The sequence below is a fragment of the Capra hircus genome, chromosome 12 (assembly GCF_001704415.2).
Source record: "Capra hircus breed San Clemente chromosome 12, ASM170441v1, whole genome shotgun sequence".
NCBI lineage: Eukaryota > Metazoa > Chordata > Mammalia > Artiodactyla > Bovidae > Capra > Capra hircus.
In genome coordinates this window covers 62,689,087-62,711,056 of record NC_030819.1, presented here as the reverse complement: position 1 = coordinate 62,711,056, position 21,970 = coordinate 62,689,087, and the positions used below count along the sequence as shown (strand labels likewise).

The window sequence follows — 21,970 nt, the reverse complement described above, 5'->3', positions numbered from 1 at the left end:
TCCATCCTTGGGTCCAGAAGATCCCTTGGAGAAGGAAATGGCAACCCATTCTAATATTCTTGCATGGGAAATCCCACGGGCAAAGGAACTTGGTGGGGTACAGTCCATGGGGTCACAAAAAGGTGGGACACATCTTAGCAACTAAACAACTGCAAACAACAACAATGGGGATAGAAATTATTTCATGAAAAATAGATTTTATAATCTATTATGTATAAAATAGATTTTCATATATATTGTCCTCCCTTCCCTTGTTAGAAAGTAGACTTGTATGTATTATTAAAGTTTATTACCTTGCCTATAGATACACTTTCTGTTCAGTTCAGCTCAGTCACTCATCGTGTCCTACTCTTTGCGACCTCATGAATCGCAGCACGCTGGGCCTCCCTGTCCATCACCGACTCCCAGAGTTCACTCAGATTCACGTCCATTGAGTCAGTGATGCCATCCAGCCATCTCATCCTCTGCCGTCTCCTTCTCCTCCTGCCCCCAATACCTCCCAGCATCAGAGTCTTTTCCAATGAGTCAACTCTTCGCATGAGGTGGCCAAAGTACTGGAGTTTCAGCTTCAGCATTGTTCCCTCCAAAGAAATCCCAGGGCTGATCTCCTTCAGAATGGACTGGTTGGATCTCCTTGCAGTCCAAGGGACTCTCTAGAGTCTTCTCCAACACCACAGTTCAAAAGTATCAATTCTTCAGCACTCAGCTTTCTTCACAGTTTAACTCTCACATCCATATATGACCACTGGAAAAACCATAGCCTTGATTAGACGGACCTTTGTTGGCAAAGTAATGTCTCTGCTTTTGAATATGCTATCTAGGTTGGTCATAACTTTCCTTCCAAGGAGTAAGCATCTTTTAATTTCATGGCTGCAGTCACCATCTGCAGTGATTTCGGAGCCCCCAAAAATAAAGTCTGACACTGTTTTCACTGTTTCCCCATCTATTTGCCATGAAGTGATGGGACCAGATGCCATGATCTTCGTTTTCTGAATGTTGAGCTTGAAGCCAACTTTTTCTCTCTCCTCTTTCACTTTCATCAAGAGGCTTTTTAGTTCCTTTTCACTTTCTGCCATAAAGGTGGTGTCATCTGCATATCTGAGGTTATTGATATTTCTGCCAGCATCTTGATTCCAGCTTGTGCTTCTTCCAGCCCAGCATTTCTCATGATATATTCTGCATATAAGTTAAATAAGCACGGTGACAATATATAGCTTTGAGGTACTCCTTTTCCTATTTGGAACCAGTCTGTTGTTCCATGTCCAGTTCTAACTGTTGCTTCCTGACCTGCATATAGGTTTCTCAAGAGGTAAATCAGGTGGTATGGTATTCCCATTCTGTCCTTTATTGAGTCCATCTTTGCATGAAATATTCCCTTGGTATCTCTAATTTTCTTGAAGAGATCTCTAGTCGTTCCCATTCTGTTGTTTTCCTCTATTTCTTTGACAGATACACGTATTCCTGCATATTTCATCACTGTTTAGCATGAAAACATTCTACAAAGTGTTTAAAGATATTAAAGTACTTTTGTGGTAAAGAAGTAAAATAAGAAAGATTCAAGGAAAGAAAAGAATCCCCCTGTTGTTTGTACACTTGTTTTCTGGAGAGATACTGTAGGAACTACCTTTGCCTCTGGCCAACTGGGTATTCATATGGGGGAGGAGACGACTTAGAAATTTACAACAGAAGTCAAGGCTGGGCTTAGGATAAACCCATGAGAAGAGCTGTAAACTAGAGAGAAAGAAACATTTAGGAATAAGAAAAGTGATTAAAAAAAAACCAAACAGTATGCGCATCACCCCAGTGGGTGATCCTTAGCAATTTCCTCTTTACTCATGTAAATACTCAAAAAGAAAAAAAAGCTCTCAACTCTTGTGAACTAAAAAATAAGTAGAAAATAAGACAGCCAAGAAGGAAATTCTCTTAATTTTGGGCTTTGGAGGCTGCGTGGGTCCAGCTTGCCGCCTACCCTTAACTCCCTTGGGGGAATATTTCTTGGGAAGAAAATGGTCCGCCTCCCCGCAGTCGTCAGAGCCCTGATTCCCAGAAGGTGTAACAACGCGTGGCTGGGACGGGGAGAAAGAGTGGCCACTCCTGTTGCACAAGCGCAAAGCCAGAGAAGCATCTGCTGAGATGCGACTGGAGACCAGTGGCTCACCCCAGGGCTTTTGGGAAATGAAACGGAATCCAGTAGAACCAAGGGTCTCAAGCCGAGTAATCGCTAGCTAGGATTCCGCGTGGACTCCACTCTCTATTTTACAGATTGGACTCTCCAGTCCCAGGGTCGTGACCAAGCAAGCCTCCCGGAGTGACAAGCTGGGAATCACCGCGCCGCAGTGACCAACAAGTAAGTTATTGCCAACTTTGCCAATATATATGACATTTCCTCTAAACACTTTAATCTGATTTTCAGGTGTGAACACCACAGTGATGGCCAGAAAATAACTTTTATCCTGAAATAGTCAGTACGCTGATGGGACCACCACCACCAGCACACACACACACACACACACACACACACACACACACACACACACACACACACACTCAATACAATACATCGCACCTGGAGCAACTGGACCTCGCGCCCCTAGGCTGGTGCGCACTTGGCGGGGGGCGGGGGAGGGGAGGGGGTTTGTTTAAAATTTGGGAACTTACTGATTTCGTTGGAAAGAGCGAGCTGGATTGAGGGTGGGTGGAACGCCGCCTCGTCATTTACTCGTTGCGACTGTCTCCATTGTGGACACTAGTAGCGAGTCACAGACGCCTGCTCTTGCAGGGGAAGTCTGACACCTTGAGGACGCGAGAGGGGGTGCCGGGACCCCCGGGAGCCGGAGAGGGAGAAGCTTTGCGAGATACCGGGTGAGGAGGGTGGGGGCTACTTTTTCAAGTCGGGGGACCTGCCGCGCGGGTCTTGTTACTTGGGTGGGAGCAGGGTGATCAGCGGCCGGGTTCTGACGCGAACTGAAGTCGGACAGCCTGGGGGGTGAGCCCGCCCGGAGCCTGGAGGTGTGTCTGGCTCGCCTCCAGGGTCACAGGGTGGGGTACTGGCCACACACTGGACTGGATAACAGCTGGCATGCGGTGAGCTCGCCTGCCCAACGGGCTGACCCCAGACATCTGGCCCCGGGGCGGCGGAGGCCCTTCCCCGGGTCCTGCCCTCGCGCGGGTCCACCTCCACCGCCTCGCAGAGCGGCGCGTGGGACGCGCTTCTTTCCGAGTGGTCCCCTCCGAACCCGGGCTGCACTGACCCGGAGTCAGGCCGCCACCGGAGATGCAGGGAGGGGTGCCTTCCTCTGGGTTCGTCGGCTGACAGCCGTGGGAACGCTCTTTACCCGGAGGGGTCCTTAAGGGCCGGGGTGGGTGAGGTTCTCCTCCCCTGGAGCTCACCTCCCCCTCGCCCCAGGCCCTCCCCTCCCCCGCCTCGCGCGGCATCACTCTCAGAGCATCCTCACTCCGCCCAGTTCGGTGCCAGCTGCGTGGGCTCCAGCTTCGTGCGTTTTCCTTGGAATGCTCGGAAACTCGGCGAAGACTAAGGAGATCCCGTCGGAATTTGCCGGGCGTGCTGGCACCGGGCAGAGCACTCGCGCCGCCGGCCTCGACTCCAACCCCCTTCGGCCAGAAGATCGCAACTTTGCAGGTAAAAAGGGTGTCGCCTCAGAGCTCCATCTGGCCGGAGCCGCACCTCCCCTCGTTTCTGGGATCTCGGTTAAGTTTCTCAAGCTGCCTGGGAAGCCTGCTCCCTCTTGGGAAGCGGACATCCCTGGGGGTTACTGGATCCAGAGGCTCGGGCTCTGCAAGGTTTCTCTTTAGGGCTGGGGACCGGATCTGTGAAGCTTTCTGTGGTTGACCTGGGCTGAACGAGAGTTTGGGGATGTTTCTCAGCATCTTACCGCATCCGGCTTTAAAGCAGGGGAGAGGGCAAAGAGTGAACCCCTGGTGTGACTTATATGGTAAACAAAGCAGCAAGAAGCCACGCCGTGGAGCTGGGGAGCTGGGGAAGGCTGTTTTTAGCCTTTTACGCATTTGGGGAAGGTGGGAGATCTTGGTGGCCCCTGGGCGCATATAAGGGAGCCCTAGACTCTGGTACCTAAACTGGGGTAATAAAGAAACGACGGTGGTCAATATCCTGTCAGTTAAACTCTGCGTCATTTTCATTCTCTATCAAAACACGGAAACACTTCGATCTGTGTCGCTGGACCCAGGCTAAGGGATTCCTAGTTCGCTTGGCTACTGAGATTCCAATTAAGCCAGTGACCCTATCTGCTACTTGGCTGAATCACTGAGATTCGCTGCACAACTTGTTCTAGCTGAGAAGTCGGTTGTCTTTTGTGATGAGGCAACTAGAGAATCCTGGAAGGGGATGGAGGGCTGGGAGAGACTGAGACAGGGAGCTCCGGACTTGCCCGTATTCACTATGGTGTATCCCTGTTCACATGCTTTCTTAGGGGGGCCCTTCTCAGTTAATATCCATAACTGTAAGATGCAGCAAGTTGGCTTACTCTGAGTAAGCACCAAGCCAAAAGAGTGGGAGGAGGCAGAAACAAGGTTTACTCCTTTTATTAAAAGGAAATTTACAACAGACATGTAAAATTGAAAAAAAAAAAATCAGTTCTCATATAATTTCTGGATTTCCTATTACAGTCATTGCTGCACAAAAGATACTACAAATTCTATAAGTGAAAAGGTTGGCTAGAGTTTGTTGTGTTTTTATTTTTTTAAGAAAAATTCTGAATTAGGGAGAGTAAGAACGTGTGGATATGTTAAAACATTGAAATCATGGGTATTGAAATCACTGGCTATTTAAACTTAGATGGTAATACCTACTTCTATACCCACTTCTAACCCGGACAGTAGACCAAGACCTCTCCTTTTAAGTATGGTAGGCAAAAAGTCAGTAAGATAAAGGGATAATTAGTAGTTTAAATATTAGAATCAAAATTCAGTTAGATAAGTGCTTGCTAAAGAAGCACCTTAAAGACTGAATTAATGTGAATCAGCACATTAATAGAAGTTACATTGGCTTTATCAAAGTATTTTATGCAAATATCTTGAATTAAGGGAGGGTTAGTACCAGTAGAAAGCAAGCAAGCACTTTCCTCTTCCTGAATGAGACCACCGACCCGCAGAGGCTTTCAGTAGAGTTCTGATCAGAGCTCAGTTACTCTGTTAAGCTTGATGTTGTGAACTGAAGAGCCAATAGGTTCATGCCAAGGAAGTTACATATGAAGAGAAATACTAATAGGTTAATGGAATTGATGCATAAGAGGTGCTTAATATTCCCTGGGTGAATAAATATATAGTTAGGTAGACAGCTTAAATAAGGCATAGCAAGAAGATTCATAATTGCAAATTTAGAGAATTTCTTCCGTTTAGGTGAGAACTTAAAGGAACATGGGCATTCATCAAAGCATAAACTAAGTGCAAGAGATATAAGACATGTCTGTTTAGTAAAACCTGTCAAATATATTAACTCTCTTTCTGAAAAGCTTGGTTCTTGAAAAATATGTTTCAGTTTACTTGCTTCATGGTCACTCTCACAGGCATAAGAAGTGGAGTAAACTTCCATTACTTATAAGCTTTAAAGTTTTGTAATTTTACATTATTTATGTCTCTGTGGCAGTTATTCCTGAAAAGTCAAGTTCAGATTACAAAGAAAAAATTTTAGAAAACTAAAGTTCTATATGAATTATATGGCCACTTTGGTTATTGAAGGTGTAAGAGATCAAATAACTTTCTGTCTAAGTTTGTTGTTGTTTAGTCGCTAAGTCATGCCCAGTTCTTTGCAGACCCTGTGGACTGTAGCCCATCAGGCTCCTCTGTCCATGGGACTTCCCAGGCAAAAATATTGGAGCGGGTTGCCATTTCCTTCTTCACATAAGATAACCTCTATTAATTCATATTTTATATAAGTAGGAAACACCAGACATTGCTTTTATTCTTTCTGATTAAAGGAAATTTGCATCTTATTCAGTACACACATTTTAAACTTAAAGCTTATAATAAATGTGATAAATTTCTATTGAAGTACAAAAATAACCATTATGAATGTGCCAGTTAACCCCTCTGAATTGAAAATACTTTCATAAATACGTTGCAGAAAATATTGTCATGATTTTGCACCTGCATGTTTAATTGCCAGGATAATTTATGACAATTCAGATCATTAACATATTTAACAACTGAAAACTTGCATGATCTACCTTTTCTAATTAATTCATATATTGAAATAAAAATAAAAATAGGTACATTTTTGTTCCGTAGTTAATATTGTGAATATCAGTGCTCAAAGAGAAAGGATTTTGTAAATAAAGATAGAGAAGAAATGATAAACACCAGCTAGGAAAGTAAAACTGTAGACTGAATATTTTCTTTTGAAAATGTGATTGTTTGATTTCTAAAAACAAGCTAGGTGAAGGGAAGTATAAACTATTAAGTTTTCTTTTTTCCAAAATCATGATGGCTGAACATTTCATGAGATCAGATTCTAATGTGCCTCTTTTCTTTCCAAGTTGTATTGTCTGGGCCTAACTCAAACTAGTGGTTATTCACCTCTTTAATATCTTTGGAAAACCCACCAGAAGCATTTTGGTTCTTATTAAAAATGATGTTGAAGAGACAGCTCAAAACAAAACCTTGTCTTTTCACCTAATTTATGCTTCATCACTCCCCACAACACATATTCATACCAAATAAACATTACAACTGATTAGTTCAACCCAACTTAAACTGGACATTTACTTCTATCTAGTTGTGATGAAAAGCTGTTTTGGAACTATTAATATCTTTCCTCTCCTTATGTTTCCTGGTTCTAATCCTCCAAGCTGCATTGAGACCTTAATATTTTAAGAGATTTGAGAATATTTTGATCAGGAATGTGATATCATGGCTATATCTATTTAATTAGTACAAATATAGACTCACTCCCTGAGAACATTGGTACTACCAAAATAACACCTATGATGAAAAAATACTTTCAGAAGAAGAAGCTTTTCATTGGTGGAACTGAAAATTAAAGACACATACGTTGAAAATATATCAGTTTGAAACTATGTGGTTCCATGAACTATTTAGTACGTGGAGTGAAATTCTTAAGTCTCAATGGTTCTTCTGAAAGTTGTTTCACTTAAACAGGTTGTGAAAGAGAGATAATGGTTTCAGCAGTTGATCTTTTCTTGTAACTAAACTGTAGGTCATAGCCCATTAATATTAGTGTAGATTAGTCAATGCTTTGAAAAAACGTTTCCTTTGAAACTTGGCCGTGTCATTGAGTAATGGCTTCTTGAGAAGCAACAGGTGACACATGGGCCCAGTTTTATACATAAAATTCAAAATGTTAAGTAAAACATTAATTTAAAAATAGGCCTCAATAGCTTTATCTAGCACACTCCGTTCTTTTTGAGAAATGGCAAGTGAAATGTAATGAATCAGATACGCATTCATTATATACTGCCTGTAGGGTGCTACGGTCTAAAAATGTTGAAAAGTTACCATAAGTCATTTCCTTGAACAAATATTATCAATAGTAAAATTTACTTAAGACAGGAAGATAAGAATTATTACCAAAAAAGGAAAGTGGGAAAAAGAGAGTAAGTGAGTATTTATGAGTACTTAAGGTATGCCAGGAACTGTGCTAGAAACTTAAATTTTTTTATCTTCACAGCTACCCTAACACTAAGGTATTATTACTAACTTTTAAAGAATCTGAAAAGGCTAAATTACTACCAAAAAGAAAAAAAAAATCACATAGTTTCTTTGTGGTAGAGTCAGAATTTGAACCCATGTCTACTTGATTTTAAAGTCAATATTCCTTTTACTTGATTCTTATGGTTTCAAAAATAAATTAGTAATCTTTTAACAAGATCTATGTGTTCATTGGATTCTTATAGCCATTTATTTATTTAGTTTTTCAAATGTTGTAACATTGGGACATACACGACCCCATTATAACTCTAGAATTTGACACAACACTGTGTTAACTAAGGCTCTATCTGTTTTGAAGCAGAGAAGGAGATGAGATACTCAGCTCAAGCCAATTGTTCTCAAAATTATTTCCTTTCTTACTCTTGAATCTAAATGTAATATGCATGGAAAGAAAAACAAAGCTTATTTCCATGGATAAAATTCTAGATAATAGACTTTTAAATAGTTGTGAAATTAAAATTTCTAAATAAAAAATTGTCATTCAAACCTTGAAAACATCTGTAGGCTGTTGATAAAATGTCTTTGTACAAAACACAGTCATGTTAAGACAGGTTTATGTTAATCTTATCAGTGTTAAATGAAATTTCTAGAGAAGTGTTTTTGTCTTAATTTTAATTGCTTAATTATTTTGCATGTCCCTTGGTATTTAATGAAGGGAGCACTTTTTCATTCATCCCAAAAGACATGGTTCAGCTGGTGGCACATTTTAACACATTTGCCAATTAAAAAAAAAAAAATACACCTGCATTTAAAACCAATGTGCTTAAATCCAGAAACCCATTGACACTGAAGTTGAGGAAATAAATTTTTTGAATATATATCATATATGACAAAAATTAGCACTGGTGATACCTATTCAGTAGATATTGTTTGAATGTTAGTAAATGGATAATTGAATAAATAGATTAGTGACACACGAATGAGATCTTCATCTTTGCATTTTCAGGCACAGCTCCCTCTCTACAGAATAACTTCTCTCTTACTGCTTCCTGTCAAAATGTTCTCCAGGCACTAAACCTAGCTCAATATCACTGTCTCCTTGAAAGCTTCCTTCATGTCTCCAGGTGTCTCAAGTATAAATACAAGCTAAACCCTTGTTATAGTCTACCTTACAGATGGATAGAGGTCTGTCTCCTAAACTAGACAGTAAACTCCTTTAAGAAATCCAGAGGATACTCAAAAATGTATGAGTTTTAAAGTGACTTAGACTGTCATAAATATTACACCTTTGCAATTAAGCCTACTTATTTCATAGTTTTATAATTCCATTGCTAAACCATGAGCTAATTTATTTATCTAGTGAAGCCATTATAATAATAATTTGCACTTATATGATATTGTGAGTACTGTGTTACTTCCTATGTTATAAACATTAACCCACTGATACTCAATGGACATAACTTCCAGTCAACTGGTGACTCTATAATGCTCATTTTCACAGAATTTATATAGTCAGTTATTAATGTGCTTTAGTTTAAGTGGTGCTGTGCTGAAATTCTTAGGAGGGAGTTTTTGTTCCTTTACACCATAAGTGTGATTAGGGTTGAAAGAATATTTCTCAGGAATACTTACTGAACTCAAGGCAGTCAGAGACCTCTTTGGTGTGATTGCAATCATTAAATTATGCTGAGAATTCATGTCAAAGCCTTGACAGCTTATGATGTCCAGTTGTAGGTGGCATGAGCTTTTATTTTTGGGAGGGCGGTGAGTAGTCTTTTATTCTTTTTATTCTGCCTGGTAAACTTGTTACAAATGAAAGTTTATGAACAGTGTTCATGTACCCTTTGTTGTTGTTTAGTCACCAACTTGTGTCTGATTGTTTGTGACCCCATGGACTGTAGCCCACCAGGCTCCTCTGTCTATGGGATTTCCCAGGCAAGAATACTGGAGTGGGTTGCCATTTCTTTCTCCACGGGATCTTCTCAACCCAGGGATGGAACCTGCCTCTCCTGCTTGGCAGGTGGATTCTTTACCACTGAGCCACCTGGGAAGGTCTCAGGTACCCTACTACACTTTTAATATGTTTTGCCTCTAAATAATGGTGAAGAAGCTATACAGTTGGGTTAGCTAATACCCTGTGCATACCGGAATCATAGTTCATAGCTCAATGCATCATAATTTTTATTTTCACAGAATTAAGATACTTAGTGTTCAACATATGCTTTTTGAATGGGCGAATGGAATGAATGCATGAGTGATTGTTGTCAGCTGCTGTGCTCAACCTCTGTATTTTAACATGCTCTTCTTTCAAGGAACTGGTCACATACCTGAATGAACCACCCCAAAAATGATGGATGAAAGGACAGGAGTGATGCATAATGTACATTGGGTGAAGGGTGGAGAGTCCATCGTGTTTTATATATAACCATCCCAACTGTTTGTGAAACAGGGGTATCATTTTATATAAAAATCTCCTTCATGATAGGTAGAGTAGGGCTGCATACCCTGAAGATCACACTGAAGACTACACTTAAATGGATTCTCTTCTGTGGTGGTCGTAGTTTGATAAGCAATTTTTGAATTCACTTAATTGTATAGTGATACACACACACATATATATACAAATATATATATGTGCATTTAAACATACGCCAACACTTAAAACCTGGTTTTGAATTCATTAATTAAACATAAATATATATATATATATATCTCCATCTGTATGTACTATGTGTGTATATATAAGTAAGTAAACCTATACATATAGCTATGTATAATGCCATATAAGTAGTACAGAATGAGAAAGAGTGGGAGACTGCTCCTGGGGACAGGTTCTTAAGATGATGCTTGCAGAGTAATTACCACAGATAGTGAGGTTAAAATTATTAGCAAAGAAGGTAGAGTAGCCCATAAAAGACAATAGAAGTTACTTGCCAGTGTGTTAGTGTCCCTATGGAATGGTTAGACATGTACTGAATGACTTACAAGGTCATCTAACTCAAAAGTTTTTTTTTTAAAGATATGCATTCATATCTTGCCAAATGCTTTTTTTTGAATAGCAGATACATATTGTATACATACACACACACGCATGTATATACACACATGGAATGTTTGATGAAGGACTTATTTAATGCATGACAGTCCTCCCCGCTAGATGCTAAGAATAAAGAGGTACATCTCACCTTTTTTGTTTATGATTTCAAAGAAAGTGTTCAAGTGTCCCCTGTTATCTTGTAGACATTTCACTGTCTTATTGTCACCTGATCTCTTCTCATGGAAATGGAAAACTCATTAAGAAAATAACGCGAGTCAAACTAAGATAATAGTCTACAATTGGAATTAAAAACAATGACATCGGGTCACACTGGAAGAAATCCAAATCCATCTTCTCTTCCTTGTCTCAAATTATTGTTTCCTATAAAAATAGGGCTTCGAGTTTCCAACTATAAATTTATGTTCAAATTACATAACATTATTGACACTGTTAAAGATGGCACTTTCTTTTATATATAGATATTACTGAGTTAACCATTCAAAGGAGATACATTGTTTTCCAAAGTCTTGATGGATTTTTGGTGATGATATACCCACATGGTGCCCAATCCCCCTTTGAACCAAGGAAGCAAACCTAAGAGAAGAAGACCATTTTAAAGCTAGGGGTGTCTTAACTTGGATCCTCATAACCCTATCCCATTGCCTTGGGAGATAAAACACTTTGGCTCAAGAAAGTCTTGTATGGACCCATTCTAGAATCATCTAAGAGTTCTCAATATGCCCTGTTCATGTTTTCTAGGAAGCCCTTATGTCTACAGCTGAGGATGTATTGAAGACCTCAAAATAGACCATCTACCTCATGACCTTAAATTTGCAGAACTAAAAAGGGACTGCAGTCAGCTACATTCTTCTTTGTGGAATAATTTTTTGGGAGCTTCATTCCTAGGGCTATCCACTGTTTACCAGGATTTTTTATTTTCTGAGAATCATCATGCGAAATAATCAGAGTGCCTATCTCTAAGCCTCTGAGAGCCTCTACAATTAAAGAGAAAGAAATATTTTTAAAGAACACTCAAATATTAGGGTTATTATTGCTCTGTAGGATATGAAATAGCTTTGTATCTAAAAAAAAGATATGTCTCCCTGTATGTGCTGTATAAAAAGAAAATGTTGGCAGAGGCAAAAGACTTACTTGCTTATCTGGTTCATTTTAACCTCACAGCTTAACATTCTGATTTGTAATGTGCAAGCTACTTAGAGAACTGAACCGCGTATTTTCATTTAGCACTCCAGCATGTTCTTGGAACAAAGTGAACCAGCAAATGATTTTGCCCTTTCATGAATAAAAGAAGCCTTAATGAAAAAACATTTCATTATAATAGTCCTTATGATAAAGAATTTTCCCTAACATATAAAATATCAGTGATTTTAACTTGAAGAACAAAAGCTGCTTTTTGTTTGCTGTACTGAACAGGGAACCACTAAAACCAGAACTTTCTAATCTTCCTAAATATTTTCTTACTAGTTATTACATTGCTATAATTGAAATATTGAGAACAAATATATATTAAAATCACCTCTTTTTTAGATTAATAGTTAATGGTTCTTATAAGCACAAAATGCATAAAATCTGTTTTATAATGCAATATTTTAGCCTCTAATTTTTTTTCTTAACGTAGATGTCTACAAAATAAAAATAGAGACAGGAGACAACCTAATTGAGAAGAAGTCAACACACCGTGTTTTTGAAATGATCCATTGTTGAATAGCCTAGATATATTTGAACCATATAACCTTGATTCATTTCAGTTTAAAGTTATTTGAAAGCTGAGATACTCTCTAATAAGTCAAGATCTTCAAAAATATACAAGGATTGCATGTCAAATATTGAATGTGATTAAAGGTAATCTCTGCTCATAGAATATATTGCTATTCAGTAGCTTTTAGGAGTATTTCATAGTCTGACAGAACTTATTTTGATTTTAATCATAATGAAGTGGATATACAGGTATAATAAAGACAGTGACTGCTCAAAGGGTTTCATGTATCCTTTGGTTCATCTCCAATGCAACATTGCATATCTGCTGTTTGCACTCCATCCATCATTATACCTACAGATGAACATCTTCAATTGCCCAGTTGGTCCTGTGCGTAGGGCTGCTCCCGCATAGACTGGAGGTTAATGACAGAGGAACGGCCATATAGGAACCCACATTCCCTGCTGCCTCTATCAGATCAGGCTATTTCCATAGGTGGATGGCAACTATGATGAACATTTATTTTTCTGGACATTTATAAAAGTGTGGTAAGGTTCTGTATTCATGGTGAAATTTAATTGCAACCTGTAATGAATTATGGCTTCTGATAAAATACTCGTTTCTTTTCTGTAAGTTACAGATAAAAGTTTCTTTGTAATGTATTTAAGAAAATTTCATATCAAGTAGGGCTTAAGCAAAGGACTTTAAGAAAGGGGATTTCATATTGTTACATTCTTTCTTGATATACAAGAAGGGGCACAATTAAACTATTGGGCTTAAGACAAATGGTCAGTTGTACTCTGCTCCATTATGATGGGAAAATCATTATGTGGTTGAAACTGAGATTTCTGCCCATTTTTGTGCTTTACACTGAAATGAATGCTAACCATAATTATAAGGATAAATGCTATACGAATTCACTATAAAAATCTGTGTGAATATCTTAAGTGTCATCTGAAATAACAAATACTTAAGATATACTACTGATATATTATCACTACTCATTAATTTTAAAAAGAATTTGACATTTTAATTGTAATGCATGCAGCAAATGCTTTTATTTTCCTAAAATTCATAGCAGCACTTTGAAAGTGTTTGCCAATTATTTGACATATATTGTGAGATCAACCAATACAAAATATATATCTGACTGTTGATGAGCTATTGTTGTCTTTTTTATTTATTATCACAGTAATGGTGGAAATAAACTTGAAGGACAATATATTGATCTTTTAAAAAATAAAATTTTATTCATAGAGACACATGCCTTTGGTAAAGGAATGGACTGAGTTAGGATAGATTTAATTTTTTTAAGAAGAATTATAAATCTGTTTTATTTTTATTTTAGTTTTCTTTTATATTATTATCATTGCGGATGCTACACCTGCTGTCCTCAGATGCCCTCTGCCATCCATCTGCAGGGAACCAAGAGCTCTCTTCATCATGTTTAGTGTAGTGGGCCAAAACTTTTCTCAGTTTTTGTTTGACTGAAAATGTTTTTATTTGGTCTCACTTTTAAGGCTATTTCTATTGTTTGGAGTATTTTAGATTAGAAATTTTTTTTCTTTCAGTACTTGATGCTCCTCAGTTGACTTTTAGCTTCTATCATTTCTGCTGAAATGTCAACCATCAGTCTGATTATGGCTCCTTTGAGGGCAATATATTCTTTATTTTTAGTTGCTTTTATGCTTTCTTTTCGTCCTTTGTTTTCATTAGTTTTACGATTATGTACCAAACTGAGCTTTTTAGATTTCTGTTGCTTGGTATTCGAAACACTTTTTAAATATGACGATATCTTTCATAGGTATTGGAAAATTCTTGTTCATTAACCTTCCAAGGTAGTTTTGCACTTACCTTTTCCCCTTTAATGCCTCCAATTATTCATATTTTTTTCCTTTTCCTCTGTGCCATATTTCTAGTATTCTTTTATTAATTATTCGTATAATGTATTTCCATGCATATTTGCTTTCTCTGCTGTTATCTGGATATTTTGAATGGTTTTATCTATCTTCTGGCAGGCAGATAAGATGGGAGTAAACATCTTAAACCAATCAGAACCTGGGCAGATAAGAGGTTAATTTCAACCTTTGCAAGCCCATGAACCCCTGGTTGACCCCCAGGATATGTTATAGGACTCCAGGGTCTAAGCACCTTGGCTATGTAGTAAGACCACTCCTCCTTTAAGGTTCCAGGATAATAACTTTATCTCTGCAGTTTTGCAAGATTGATGAATACTCTGCCCTAAATTTCAGCAGCTTTCTCAATTATTTTCCTGCAAAGCTTAAGATTTTAACAAATGCTTTGAGAAAAGAGCTGCTGAGTGTAAGACATACTTCTGTCTGTCTCCCTTCTTACCAGGACATGAGACCCTTGTATTCGCCTTGGCAAATGCATTGAGAGGAAATGTGGTTTGTAGAAGGTCAAGTCATCTCTCAGTGGTTTCTCTCCAACTAAGATACTGACTCTTCAAGTACTTGTTATCTTTGCAACTCTTTTTTAAGCTGATTTTTTAAAAATTTATTTCAAATTGAAGTATAGTTGATTTACAATGTTGTCTTAGTTTCAGGTGTACAGCAAAGTGATTCAGCTATACATATACAAATATCCATTCTTTTTCAGATTCTTTTCCCATAAGTTATTAGAGTATTGAGTAGGGTTCCCTGTGCTATACAGTAGGTCCTTGTTGACTATTTTATATATAGCAGTGTATATATGTTAATCTGAACCTCCTAATTTATCCCTGCCCTACCTTTCCCCTTTGGTAACCATGTTTGTTTTCTAAGTCTATGAATCTGTTTCTGTTTTGTAAATAAGTTCACTTGTATCATGTTTTTAGATCCCACTTATAAGTGATATATGCTATTTGTCTTTGTCTGACTTAACTTCACTTAGTATGATAACGGCAGCTCTTTTTTAGATAGAGATTTATTTGCTTGTTTGTTTATATTTACCCAGCTTTTCTAAATGTTATCAAAAGAAATATTAGGCCACTACATGCCATTCCATCATAGTCAGAAACACAAGTACTTCTTTTATATTTTGAATTTAGTGCCAAAAAATTGAGTCAAAGTGTTTAAAAGAAAGAAATTATATGTATATGGTATAGTATAGACACATAATTATACCCACAGAGAGAGAAATGTAGCAACTGCAATGTAGTTTCAGAATTTTTAATCTGATTTTTCTTATTAGCTCAGAAATAACATTATTCTTACAAAATTACCAAGTCTTTGACTTTAAAACAATTATTTTAAACAACCAATTTAAAGCTATTTTGTATAAAATAATAAATTCTAAGTAAAACCTTATTAATGTGACTCAAATCAATTGTAATGAAGTTTCAACTAATGGCTCTTTCTTACTGAATCACAAACACACTATTAAATGAACAAAAAGTAGAGCAATGTAATGCAATCGCAATTTGACCTCTTTGTCACTGAGGTGAGATTTTTTTCAGGCCTGTGGTTTTCTGAGTAATCTTCATTTCTCCCATTCAAAATCCATTACATAAAGACGGGAAAGTGTCAGTGCTCACTGCTGTTTGTGTTACAGTTATAACTGTTACGGCTGAAATTGCCTAAGGCTTGATAAATTTCCTTAAAGGTGTTCTGTGGATGCACCCAACATGATAGTACACCTTCTCCTTTAACTTGAGGCATCAGCCAAACCAGCCTGTGAGATATTGCCTCTGAATTCTTCAGCAGTATCACTTCAGCATTTGATTACCGTATCTGCTAGTTGTGTTCATATGATCCAAATCGGTCTTTGTTTACCTGAAGATCTGCATTGTCTTTTTCGAAAAAATATATACTGTGGTTTTCTTTTGTACAAAATGGATTCAGGAGTAGATGGGGAGGATGCTCTCTTCCCAGGGCCGACAGTCTAGATCCATCACTGGACCCAGCACAGCATGGCCTCAGTTCCACCCTGATGAGTGAGTTAGGTTGTCAGCACTGAACCTTCTGGGGCTGCAGAATCTTACATTTTCCCCACAGCCTCTTACAGGTTAATAACTGGCTTTAAGTATGATGAAGCCTAAGTGGAAAGGGTCTGGGTAAAAGATCACTTACGTTTCCCCAGAAGAGAGTGAGGAGTTTGATTAAATTCTATGCTCAGTGCTGGTTGGTCCTGACCCAGAAATGAGTTGCATATTTGTCTTTTGAGATGACAGTCCTAACCTGTCCCTCAGCCCATAGTCGGCAGCCATGGTTGTGACCATGGTCCTGAAGACTACATCTATATCCATGGAAAACAGTTCATCACATGGTCAACAACACATGCACCATCTCCAAGCTTCAGGTGTAAAAGTGAAAGTGTTAGTCACTCAGTTCACTTCAGTTCAGTTGCTCAGTCATGTCCGACTCTTTGCGACCCCATGAATCGCAGCATGCCAGGCCTCCCTGTCCATCACCAACTCCCGGAGTTCACTCAGACCCACGTCCGTCGAGTCCGTGATGCCATCCAGCCATCTCATCCTCGGTCGTCCCCTTCTCCTCCTGCCCCCAATCCCTCCTAGCATCAGAGTCTTTTCCAATGAGTCAACTCTTCACATGAGGTGGCCGAAGTACTGGAGTTTCAGCTTTAGCGTCATTCCTTCCAAAGAAATCCCAGGGCTGATCTCCTTCAGAATGGACTGGTTGGATCTCCTTGCAGTCCAAGGAACTTTCAAGAGTCTTCTCCAACACCACAGTTCAAAAGCATCAATTCTTCGGGGCTCAGCCTTCTTCACACTCCAACTCTCACATCCATACATGACCACAGGAAAAACCATAGCCTTGACTAGACGGAACTTAGTCAGCAAAGTAATGTCTCTGCTTTTGAATATGCTATCTAGGTTGGTCATAACTTTTCTTCCAAGGAGTAAGCATCTTTTAATTTCATGGCTGAGTCACCATCTGCAGTGATTTTGGAGCCCCCAAAAATAAAGTCTGACACTGTTTCCACTGTTTCCCCATCTATTTCCCATGAAGTGATGGGACCAGATGCCATGATCTTTGTTTTCTGAATGTTGAGCTTGAAGCCAACTTTTTCGCTTTCCTCTTTTGTATCCAATGCTTTGCGACCCTGTGGATTGTATCCCACCAAGCTTCTCTAGCCATGGAATTCTCCAGGCAAGAGTACTGGAGTGGTAGCCATTCCCTTCTCCAGGGATCTTCTTGACCCAGGGGTTGAACCCTGGGGTCTCCTGCATTGCAAGCAGATGCATTACCATCTGAGCCACCAAGGAAGCCTTCAGGAGCACCTACCATAAAGCCAGACTTTCCTTCCAGTGGAACATCATGGCCACCAAGCCCAGGATTCATCCTAGTTGTGGGTATCAATAGCTTGTTCCTTTAAATTCCTTAGTAGTGTTCCTTGATGTGGATGACCAACTTTCATTAACACTTGGAAGAACACCGTGGACAAGCTGGAGAGCAGCTGAGCTCACTTGCCCACAAGGCTACCTTCCTATCCAAGACCTAAGCCTCTGTAGCTACACACCAGTCTTCTCACCAGGAAGCCCGTAGAGTTTGTCTAACTGTGGGAATCAAGGCCCATGCAATGGGGCTGTGACAGAACTTCAGTCCCTCTTCTGATATATCTGGAGGGAGGTAGCCAGGCTCTTTCCCTGTAATTGTGAGGTGCCGTCGGGAGCACTTTGGGGTTATAACCTTTACCCAAGATAGTCCTTGAGGAAAGAGTATATATTCAGGGTCTTTCAAACCTGACCTAGAAGGCTATTTCATTTCTTTTCCAAAGTCCTAAAAAAAACAAAAAATTTAGTCCTTAATTTTGTGTGACCTCAGTACAACTTACTTTAGTTTCCACACCCCATTTGGATTTGTGAGAAAGCCATCATGCCACTTTTCTCTTATTAGTACTAATGACCAAGAGCGTCTTATCATGGACCGGAAGGCTTTCTTGGATGACTTCAAGAAACATTCAGTTGTCTCCTAACTGGATCTGCATTTACCTAGATAATGGGATGTGACTGTCTATCAGTTGGTGCATGGTAAGGAATCTGCCTGTGAATGCAGAAGATGAAAGAGACACAGGTTCAATCCCTGGGTCAGGAAGTGCCTCTGGAGGAGGAAATGGCAACCCATTCCAGCATTCTTGCTTGGAAAATTCCATGGACAGAGGAGTCTCAGGGGCTACAGTCCATGGGGTCACAGAGTTGGACACAGCTGAGCATGCACACTCCATGTTCTATCTACTTCTGGTCTTCTCAGTGGAGACCTCAAGTCCCATCCATTGCTGTATGTCTTGACAAGCCCGTTAGTAGACCACATGCTCTGACAGACAGGAATGGTGTAGACTAAGGAAGAACTCAGGAACCTGAATATCTTTCCCCTCCATATAATCCTGTGTCCCCTGCCCTCCTCGTCTGCTGTCTCTGTCTGCCTTGATGCTCCACACATGCTGTCCTGGTTGCAGTTTGTATATTAAAGTGTTTTCTACCAAAGTTTTCTGATGATCAAAAAATTTATACTGTACATTTTTTTTTACAAACATCAATTTTGAGACACAATTCTGTAACTGCAAAATTGAAAAACTTTCAAGACTGAAATCCTCTTTGAGCCATTAAGTCACTCAGACTTTAACCATAATGGGTTCCATTTTCTTGAGTGTTTTGTGGAAAGTCACATCTAATGCAATTTTTCTTGAAATCTTCTAGTCTCTTGCTTTGTGGTATCACATTGGAGCATAAAGTCACACGTAGTTCCCCAAATACACAATTATCATACTAAATAACTAGCTGGCTATTCATAAATTTTGGGACCAGCTAAGAGTATAGGAAGTTTATGGTGCTCTGATAGTGGCTAGAATGAAGTTTTCCAATTCTTTTCTTCTGAAAATAGCAATAAAGGTAACATGTTCAGTTCAGTTCAGTCGCTCAGTCGTGTCTGACTTTTTGCGACCCCATGAATCGCAGCACACCAGGCCTTGCTGTCCATCACCATCTCCCAGAGTTCACTCAGACTCACGTCCATCGAGTCTGTGATGCCATCCAGCCATCTCATCCTCAGTCGTCCCCTTCTCCTCCTGCCCCCAATCCCTTCCAACATCAGAGTCTTTTCCAATGAGTCAACTCTTCACATGAGGTGGCCAAAATACTGGAGCTTCAGCTTTAGCATCATTCCTTCCAAAGAAATCCCAGGGCTGATCTCCTTCAGAATGGACTCGTTGGATCTCCTTGCAGTCCAAGGGGCTCTCAAGAGCCTTCTCCAACACCACAGTTCAAAAGCATCAATTCTTGGGCGCTCAGCCTTCTTCACAGTCCAACTCTCACATGCATACAGGACCATAGGAAAAACCATAGCCTTGACTAGACGGAACTTAGTCGGCAAAGTACTGTCTCTGCTTTTGAATATGCTATCTAGGTTGGTCATAACTTTTCTTCCAAGGAGTAAGCATCTTTTAATTTCATGGCTGAGTCACCATCTGCAGTGATTTTGGAGCCCCCAAAAATAAAGTCTGACACTGTTTCCACTGTTTCCTCATCTATTTCCCATGAAGTGATGGGACCGGATGCCATGATCTTTGTTTTCTGAATGTTGAGCTTGAAGCCAACTTTTTCGCTCTCCTCTTTTACTTTCATCAAAAGGCTTTTTGGCTCTTCTTCACTTTCTGCCATAAGGGTGGTGTCATCTGCATATCTGAGGTTATTGATATTTCTTCCGGCAATTTTGATGCCAGCTTGTGTTTCTTCCAGTCCAGCGTTTCTCATGATGTACTCTGCATGTAAGTTAAATAAGCAGGCTGACAATATACAGCCTTGATGTACTCCTTTTCCTATTTGGAACCAGTCTGTTGTTCCATGTCCAGTTCTGTGTCTTCCTGACCTGCATGTAGATTTCTCAAGAGGCAGGTTAGGTTGTCTGGTATTCCCAGCTGTTTCAGAATTTTCCACAGTTTATTGTGACCCACACAGTCAAAGGCTTCGGCATAGTCAATAAAGCAGAAATAGATGTTTTTCTGGAACTCCCTTGCTTTTTCCATGATCCAGTGGATGTTGGCAATTTGATCTCTGGTTCCTCTGCCTTTTCTAAAACCATCTTGAACATCCGGAAGTTCACGGTTCACATATTGCTGAAGCCTGGCTTGGAGAATTTTGAGCATTACTTTACTAGCATGTGAGATGAGTGCAATTGTGCGGTAGTTAACTCAGATGACCATTGTATCTACTACTGAGGGCAGGAATCCCTCAGAAGAAATGGTGTAGCCATCATGGTAAACAAAAGAGTCCGAAATGCAGTACTTGGATGCAATCTCAAAAACGACAAAATGATCTCTGTTCGTCTCCAAGGCAAACCATTCAATATCACAGTTATCCAAGTCTATGCCCCAACCAGTAACGCTGAAGAAACTGAAGTTGAATGGTTTTATGAAGACCTACAAGACCTTTTAGGACTAACACCCAAAAAAGATGTCCTTTTCATTATAGGGGACTGGAATGCAAAAGTAGGAAGCCAAGAAACACCTGGAGTAACAGGGAAATTTGGCCTTGGAATGTGGAATGAAGCAGGGCAAAGACTAATAGAGTTTTGCCAAGAAAATGCACTGGTCATAGCAAACACCCTGTTCCAACAACATAAGAGAAGACTCTACACATGGACATCACCAGATGGTCAACACCGAAATCAGATTGATTATATTCTTTGCAGCCAAAGTTGGAGAAGCTCTATACAGTCAACAAAAACGAGACCAGGAGCTGACTGTGGCTCAGATCATGAACTCCTTATTACCAAATTCAGACTCCCTATTGAAGAAATAAGGAAAACCACTAGACCATTCAGGTATGACCTAAATCAAATCCCTTATGATTATACAGTGGAAGTGAGAAATAGATTTAAGGGCCTAGATCTGATAGATAGAGTGCCTGATGAACTATGGAATGAGGTTTGTGACATTGTACAGGAGACAGGGATCAAGACCATCCCCATGGAAAAGAAATGTGAAAAAGCAAAATGGCTGTCTGAGAAGGCCTTACAAATAGCTGTGAAAAGAAGAGAGGCGAAAAGCAAAGGAGAAAAGGAAAGATATAAGCATCTGAATGCAGAGTTCCAGAGAATAGCAAGAAGAGATAAGAAAGCCTTCTTCAAGGATCAATGCAAAGAAATAGAGGAAAAGAACAGAATGGGATAGACTAGAGATTTCTTTAACAAAATTAGAGACACCAAGGGAACATTTCATGCAAAGATGGGCTCGATAAAGGACAGAAATGGTATGGACCTAACAGAAGCAGAAGATATTAAGAAGAGGTGGCAAGAATACACAGAACTGTACAAAAAAGATCTTCACGACCCAGATAATCATGATGCAGTGATCACTAACCTAGAGCCAGACATCTTGGAATGTGAAGTCAAGTGGGCCTTAGAAAGCTTCAGTATGAACAAAGCTAGTGGAGGTGATGGAATTCCAGTTGATGTTTCAAATCCTGAATGCTGTGAAAGTGCTGCACTCAATATGCCAGCAAATTTGGAAAACTCAGCAGTGGCCACAGGACTAGAAAAGGTCCGTTTTCATTCCAATCCCAAAGAAAGGCAATGCCAAAGAATGCTCAAAGGTAACATGAGTTCACATTTAAT

At 39.6% G+C, this 21,970-nt stretch overlaps 1 protein-coding gene across 2 annotated transcripts in view; it reads left to right on the top strand.

Annotated features, from left to right (window-relative positions):
• TRPC4 (transient receptor potential cation channel subfamily C member 4) overlaps nt 1,964-21,970 on the top strand; it is a 211,806-nt gene continuing 191,799 nt past the window's right edge. Inside the window, exon 1 of one of the 2 annotated variants that reach the window (XM_018056677.1) lies at nt 1,964-2,347. The gene's annotated coding sequence lies outside the window, so the exon portion shown is untranslated. Of the gene's footprint in view, nt 2,348-3,404; nt 3,641-21,970 lie in introns of those variants that run through there. The other variant, XM_018056676.1, reaches the window with a different exon arrangement.